This window comes from Ambystoma mexicanum, chromosome 12 (genome assembly GCF_040938575.1).
Source record: "Ambystoma mexicanum isolate Mex_15411 chromosome 12, UKY_AmexF1_1, whole genome shotgun sequence".
NCBI lineage: Eukaryota > Metazoa > Chordata > Amphibia > Caudata > Ambystomatidae > Ambystoma > Ambystoma mexicanum.
Genome location: NC_090936.1, coordinates 201636729 through 201644901, shown reverse-complemented (window position 1 = coordinate 201644901; position 8173 = coordinate 201636729).

Below are 8173 nucleotides of genomic sequence, written 5' to 3'. Positions count from 1 at the left end.
GTTTTTTAATATTTGTATGTCCTAGGAAAACAGCTTTTATAATAACCTGAAGGAAAAAGCTAAGCAGTTGGCTTCTCAAATGAAGCATTTTATTAGTAGCCCATGTCAATGCCTATGGCTGTGATTTGGCTCAAATTAGGTTGGGCTTCCTTGAATATGAGGGACATCTGGAAACAAATTCTTCTATATAAAACATGTCAAGGTCCTCCTCCTGGTTTCTTATTTAAACAGTTTGAATTAAGAGAGAGTAAGCTGCTATATTAACAATTCTATTGCTCAGTTGAAGTCACTTGGAACTGAATAAGTCGGTGATCCAGAACCTGGCTGTTTCTAAAACATTATTATGGCACAATGACTGGTGCCTTACACTTGACAGTTTGGGTCGTTATAAAAGATTACCAAATATATTACGCCTCCTCAAGAGGCTAGGAGTATGTACCACTTACCTGATATGATTCCCATTGAGGAAATTTGGTCTTATATTGTTGCGGTTCGGGTTGAATCTGCTACCCACTGCTACACAGAGGGGAAAATTGTTACATATGGAAGAAAGCGGACTGTGAAAATATGTTATGTCGTTATTGTGGGAGGGATACCCTTAAACCCATTATTCTAAAGTATGAATCCTTGCATTTTCAAGATAAGATCTGTTTTGGTAGCCATATTAAGGACTCACTACTCTCTCCCTGGCAACCCTTATGGAATCATTTGCTTGAATCTACCTTTTGGTCCCTAAGCAAAACTCTGTACCAATTTCTGCTTAGAGCTAAATTGACTGAATATTAGCAGGAGTAAGTAAGAAGATTGATGCAATTTCAATTATAGGTATTTTCAGACAATTTTGCATCATGAATCTTTGGAATTGATTTTTATGTAATCACATTTATTGTGTGTTTTTCATGATGATAATTGATCAGTAACTTGTTTACATTTAAATAATGTTTCTAACTTCAGAGAAACGTTCCATATCCTGTCCCTCAAATGTTATTTAAAAAATAGATTTAATCTTTTTTGATTTATTTGCACAAACATATCAAAATACAGATTCTTGTGTTCTTTTCCACTCAAAATTATTCAATACATGATTTGGTTGTCACGTACCTCATGTCTGTGATGCCAGGAGAGATAAGAAAGCATCTCCAGGAACACAAATCCGCCTGTGGGTGTCAACAATGAGAGTCTGGAAACCAGCAGCGACCACCAAGAAAACACATTCTGAGGTGGTGCAGGAGAAGGATGGAGCTCAAGAACATCAATGGATGGAGGGCAGCTGCAGGATGAGGACCACAAGACAGGGAACCAGCTTAGCCAGCAAAGACAGCAACAGGAAGGCCACGGGCAGGCAGCATAGTAAAGAAGGAATGGAGCCAGAAGGAAACAATCAAGGAGAGGAAACAAGATGCATGGGAAGGAAGGAAGGAAGCAAAGGAACAAGGAGTGTCAGCCCAGGAGGAAAGGTCACCTGAGCGTTGTGAAGCAGGGAGCTTCAGAGCGAGTAGCTACATATGCCTGTAGTAGCAATGTGGGCAACAACTGTTCCCGGGTTGCTGTGTTCCTGTGATGCTGCATGCTGAGGACAAGAATCATCTTGAGTGTGGTGGTGTGTCTGAAAACCACCACCTTCTTGGTGTGGGAAGGACAGAGTGCATATCTTCCAGCAGAGCGAGTGAAGGACGGCCTCAGATCGAGCATAATAAAGTCACGGCAAGGATTTATGACGAGCACGAGTCTACCACGCACGCACAGACCAGATTAAGCTGAGTGATTACACGACTAGTGAAACAAACGCTGACATACAAGTTTACAGGGAAACCAGGCCCTGATGAAGGAATTTATTCCGAAATGCATTGGCCACCCGTATAGGCACCTGCAGGAATAAGAGACCTAAGATCTCGTGAGAGTTAAGAATAAAATATAGCCACACTTGAAAAGAGATTCTTTTTGTTTGTTTTTTTGAAAGATTATGTATCTGAAGTTTAAAGACTCCACTTACTAGTGGCTATAGGAGTGCAGCCCGCACCGCTGGCTTCACGGCCAAGGTCATTGAACACAGTCTCCCACAGTGCCATTCCACGGAGGCACTCCTCACAGCGGGTTTGCACCCTGAATTTAGAAAAAGTAAGTTGATGATCAAGAAGATCAATCTACCAACAACAGGTAGTGCGCACTCACCTTAGAACAATCCAATTTTCTATTCTCCATCCGTAGATTAATTTTGGGTTGCAGCACACCTCAATTAAGAATGTCCTACGAAGATATTGAACATTTAACAGACAAAAGAGCAAAAACATTAGGCTTCACGGCCGACGAAGCAGAATTCATATTGGGACTAATCAAAGATACAACACACACCAAAGCAACTAACGACCCGATAAGTAAGATCAAGCAACTCGAATATTCAATCAGAAAGTTGATAAATAGGAAATTACATGCTGTGACATTGAGCAGATACTACAAAGTACAAAGAATCCCAAGAGGGTTGAGGATTCCCTTGCGTCCAACTTTGTGTAAAGAGAGTAAAAATTTCGTCGAGAAATGGGAGCAGATCCTTAATAAGTGCTCTCTAGATTTGATACTCCTCACGATCAAAGAATTATCGGGAAATATTAAAGAACTTGAAAACGAGATTGAAACATTATCTAAAGAAATCACAACGATAACTAAGGCCGAATCTTTTGCAGAAATTCTGGCAGACATCAATGCCAAACCTGAAGGCTACGAACAAGATCTCTAAGCGAGAAAAGTTAGAAAATTCCGCAGAGACACATATGACCATTTGAACAACGAGGTATACACATGGGCAGACAAATATACACAAGCCAACACGAGGACAAATAGACCAACTAGTGACAACAGTAGTTCAGAATCAGACGCAGAACCAAGACCACAGCAGAATACTGATAATCAAACAGCGAGTGGTTCAGGAACAGGCAGAAGACCATTACAACAACCCAACCAAACCACTGAAGGTTTTTTAGACCAAAGAGGAAGAGGACGAGGAGAGGAAAGAGGAAGAAGGTACCAAGGGGTCCAGACCAGACAACAGTCCAGTCGGAACTAGTAGTAAACTTGTCTCGAAGAACTTTATCCAGCCAAGAAGTCCGCACATTGGAGAAAGGCTTAAAATTCGTACCTACCCACAGCACGAATAAATTCCAGACTAAAGTGGAAATATATAAATTAATACGGAAACTTAAGCTTAAGACTTACTTTGCTGAAATATCCAACACACTAGTTCCAGAGGCAACAAGTGAATACGTAGAGTTCAAACCCAAGAGCACCTTCTGTGCACCTGTGCACGTACCAGCTATAGACATTTTCGAAAAGATGGTCATGAAAGATGTATCACAAATTCAGTTTAACAATCCTAAGAGATATAATTTGAACAGAGGGGAACTTTCTCAGATTAAAAATCTGTTTTCAGATGATTCCATTACTATTAGACCAGCGGATAAGGGTGGCGCGATTGTTATACAAGACACCGAGGATTACCACACCGAATGTTTAAGGCAATTGGCTGATTGTAACACTTATAAGGAGTTAACACACAATCCTACAATGGAGATCAAGAAGGAGTTAGAATCACTTCTTCACGAAGCATTAGAAAACCATTGGATTACAGAAAAAACAAAGTCATATCTTTTTACAGTATTCCCCAAAATGCCACACCTATACATCCTTCCCAAAATACACAAAAGGATGGAGAAACCACCAGGAAGACCAATAGTGGCAGCAACTGAGAGTATACTTCAACCACTAGGGACGTACATTGATTACTTCTTGCAACCCATTGTACAAAAAACATCTACCTTTGTTAAGGACACCACACACTTTCTACAAATCTTGAATCAAATCGTATTGGAGGAACATGATATTTTGTTCACAATAGACGTCGTAAGCCTCTACACAAGTATACCTCACAAACAAGGTCAAGAGGCAGTAGAAACCATCCTATTACAAACTGGGGAGATTGGAGCAAATAAGGAGTTTCTAATGATCCTACTGAAATTTATCGCCACACACTCTATTTTCGAGTACGGTCAGAAGTATTACAAACAAATATCCGGGACAGCGATGGGAGCTACCATGGCACCCGCGCACGCCAACAGCTTTATGTACATTTTTGAAAGTAAATACATCCTGGAAAATGCCAGATGGAAGCCTCACTTGAAAACATGGGTGAGGTACATTGATGACATCTTTGGAGTATGGTCTGGAGAAAGAGAAGAATTGGATGTGTTTTTGATATACCTGAATGGGATAGATGCACGGTTACAATTCACCCTAGAAGTTGGTTACCCTAATGTACATTATTTAGATGTGCAAACAGTAATCAATGGAAACAGGATAAATACTACACTGTATACAAAGCAAACAGATCGAAACAACCTACTACACCGCCTGAGCTTTCACCCGCCGAATCTGTTACGTAATTTACCATTCGGGCAGATGCTGAGAATAAAGCGGATCGTTAGTGACACAGAAGACTGCGAAAGGCAATTGGAACTACTTCAAGAAAGGTTGAAAGTAAGAGGTTATCCTCAAACTGATTTACAAACAGCAAGAGAAAAGACTAGTACACGGACAAGAGAACAACTGCTCATTAAAAGAACCGAACGAAAAAATCCAGATCTGGTGTTTATCACCACATATGCGATACAAAGCAATAAAATCAAAGCTATTATCAGGAATAGATGGAGTATACTCACAAGCGATGCACGAACCAAGGATCTGTTTCCCCAACCACCGGTCTTCGCCTACAAGAGAAGCAACAACCTATGCAACATGTTGGTGAATACGAGAGGCAAGAACTCTAATAGAAAACCAGACAAACATCCAGGCACTTATCCCTGCATGAGTTGCAGCAATTGCAATAACGTGATCAAAGGCAACTGCATTACGCATCCCAAAACTGGAGCCAAAATTAAGCTTAGATACCATGCTACTTGTTTATCAGAAAACGTAATATATGCAATTAAGTGCCCATGCGGTATATATTATGTGGGAGAGACATCACGGAAAATAAGAGTGAGGATAAACGAACACAAGTCCTGCATTCGAAACAACAACTTGACTTCAGCAGTAGCAAGACATTTTAAAGAAAAAGGGCACTCTGTGACGCAATTGAAATTTGCAGTATTTGAGCTACAATCCACCAGGAAGTGTGACAAGGATATGAAGAAATGGAGGGCTCAACAGGAAGCTTTTTGGATTGACAAACTGGATTCCCTAGCACCGGATGGAATTAATGAAGAGTTTGATTTGAGTTGTTTTTTGTAATTGTATCCATGACTAATTTTTCTTTCATTATGTACATTCACATGACAGATTATGCAGAACCGCATTCTACACAATAATGGAGTAGACCACGTGTCAAATATAGGGTATTTTGATTCGGAATATGCTTTAACTGAATTTATCAGATAAACTAAAGGTTTGAAGCAGGATTTGTAACATAAATTAACGTAAAAGGTGTAGACATAGACATTGTTAACAGAAGTTGTTTAGAGAAATTAATCACAGTACCGGTCACTATATTCATGGTAATGACATGTTGCATACTTGCATTTAAATTTAGAGCGACCTACAATAGTGGAAAGGTAATCACTAGGCTGCTGTGCTCAATTGTTTTATTGACCGTTTAAGTGATCGAGTCCATTCCAACATGGCCGCTGGGTGTAGCGGCGGTTCCTCCTTGTTCAACATGATCAAGTTACCATGGTAACTTTTAACAACAGAGCATGCAGAGGAACGCGCGCACCCGCGATTTTCTGTAAGTTTCGTGGCACTGTGATTTGACACAAGGTAAGCGAAGTACAACGCTCCGCGTTGTTCTGTAACGCTGAGCCATTAGACAGGCTAAAGATACTCGTTCTTATGTCTTCTATAGGATTTGTGACGAGCACGAGTCTACCACGCACGCACAGACCAGATTAAGCTGAGTGATTACACGACTAGTGAAACAAACGCTGACATACAAGTTTACAGGGAAACCAGGTCAGATTCCATTTTCCTTGTGCTAGAACGGAAGATAAACACAGATAGCGTTTTATGTAAAGAGCGATTGCTAACTCTTGATTTCCTTTCGTTTTGTTTTTTCTGATCTTGCTTATTGTTTCCAAACCGCTGGACTGTCTTTACACACTTCCATCGGTAACCGTATGTACTTTTCTTTTGTACTTACATGCTGATATAAATGTAATTTCTATGGAATTCTTTATCTAATGATACATATACACACGCGCATTTCTGAATTGTGCTCTTATATGTGAAATGTATGGGGTTCTTTGCAATCTGGTGCATAATGGATACACAACATTGGGTCTTAAATGGGGGTTCTCTTTAACTCTTTGGTGATTTTTCAACTTAAATGGGTGTTGCATTGATTTTTACCAGGCCCTGATGAAGGAATTTATTCCGAAATGCATTGGCCACCCGTATAGGCACCTGCAGGAATAAGAGACCTAAGATCTCGTGAGAGTTAAGAATAAAATACAGCCACACTTGAAAAGAGATTCTTTTTGTTTGTTTTTTTGAAAGATTATGTATCTGAAGTTTAAAGACTCCACTTACTAGTGGCTATAGGAGTGCAGCCCGCACCGCTGGCTTCACGGCCAAGGTCATTGAACAGAGTGCATATCTTCACATTGTAGCAAGACAGGGTAACCCTGCCAGCGTTGCCACAGAGATCCAAGGGGAGTTGAGGATCTGACAGTATGTCTCCATCCCCAAGGGCCAATTACCAGGCATGCAGGGATGAGATCAATGAAAATGATATGCCAAGCACAGGGCATGAATAGCATAGGCAGGTTCCAAATATCGGTCGCAAGGTGCATACCGTTTCCAACCCACCAAGTGTTGGAGCGATCCCCTCTCGTAACGTGTATCAGAAATCTGGATGATTTTGTATTCATGTCCATCAGGAGTCATGACAGGGGGAGCTGGATCCTGAAGGTATCTACCAAAATGATCCAGACGAATGGCTTTCAGCTGAGAAGCATTGAATAGCGGATGAATCCGGGTCCAGGACAGGGGAAGCTCCAGAGCAAAGGCAACAGGATAGAGGTGTTTCCGAAACCTGAAGGGCCCGAAGTACCCAGGAGCCAAATTGGAGGGCACCAGATGTGCAGAAAGATAATGTGTTGACAACCAAACATGGTCGCCCTCAGTAAAGATGGGACCTTAAGCGATCTAAATATCTCTTCATGGAAACCTGACCAGCTCGAAAGCTCCGGATGCTTTTTATGAACATCCTGGATTTTAGCGACAATGGCATTGGCTGTAAGCAGAGTAAAGACAGGAAAAGGTCTAGTCGGCAGGCATAAAGGATGAAATTCATACATACAGAAGATTGTACTGAACATAGTTGTAGAATGTGCAGTATCACTAAAAACAAACTCTGCCATCCTCAGAAGCTCAGACCAATTATCATGGGTGGATGAGGCAAAGCATTGCAGATATTGCTCTGATGATTGGTTGAGCTGTTCCCGTCTGCCCATTGGTCTGTGGGGGAAATCCAGAGGAAAGGGCGCAATGGACATTAGAGTTCTGCAAACATGTTTCCAAAAATAGGAAGCAAATGGAGGCCCATAATCAGAAGTGATGGAGCTAGGTAACCCATGCAATCTAAAGACGTGTTGCAAAAACCACACAGCCATGGCAGGTGCTGAAGGAACCTGAGGAAGTGGGCCGAAATGAACAGTCCACCATAACCATGTTTGCAGGGTTCCTGTCATCAATACAATCAGTGGAAATGTGCTGCCATGTATTGGAAGGAATCTTTGGTTATTGTAATAGGCCCAGTGGAAAATGCTTAGGTATCTTAGCTTGTTGGCATATCCTAGTACCTGCTACGTATTCCTGTATGTCAGCTTGTAAACGTGGCTGCTACAAATGATAGGTGATCAAGTCTTCAGTGGCAGATATTCCCGTATGGCCAGCTGTAATGTTGTTGTGGCACAAAACTAACACTTTCAGCTGTAATTACAGTGCAGTGATGTACAGTTTCGTTCCAGGTAATTACAGTTCCTGACGATGCTGCAAGGTCATTTTATCCAATAAGGGGTCCAGGACTTCAGACGTTATTCTGTGACTAGCTTCCAAGATTTTCTGTAGAACATTAGAAATGGTACAGTCAGTCCTGGCACAGGGTAAGAGTTTTTCTTGTGTCAAT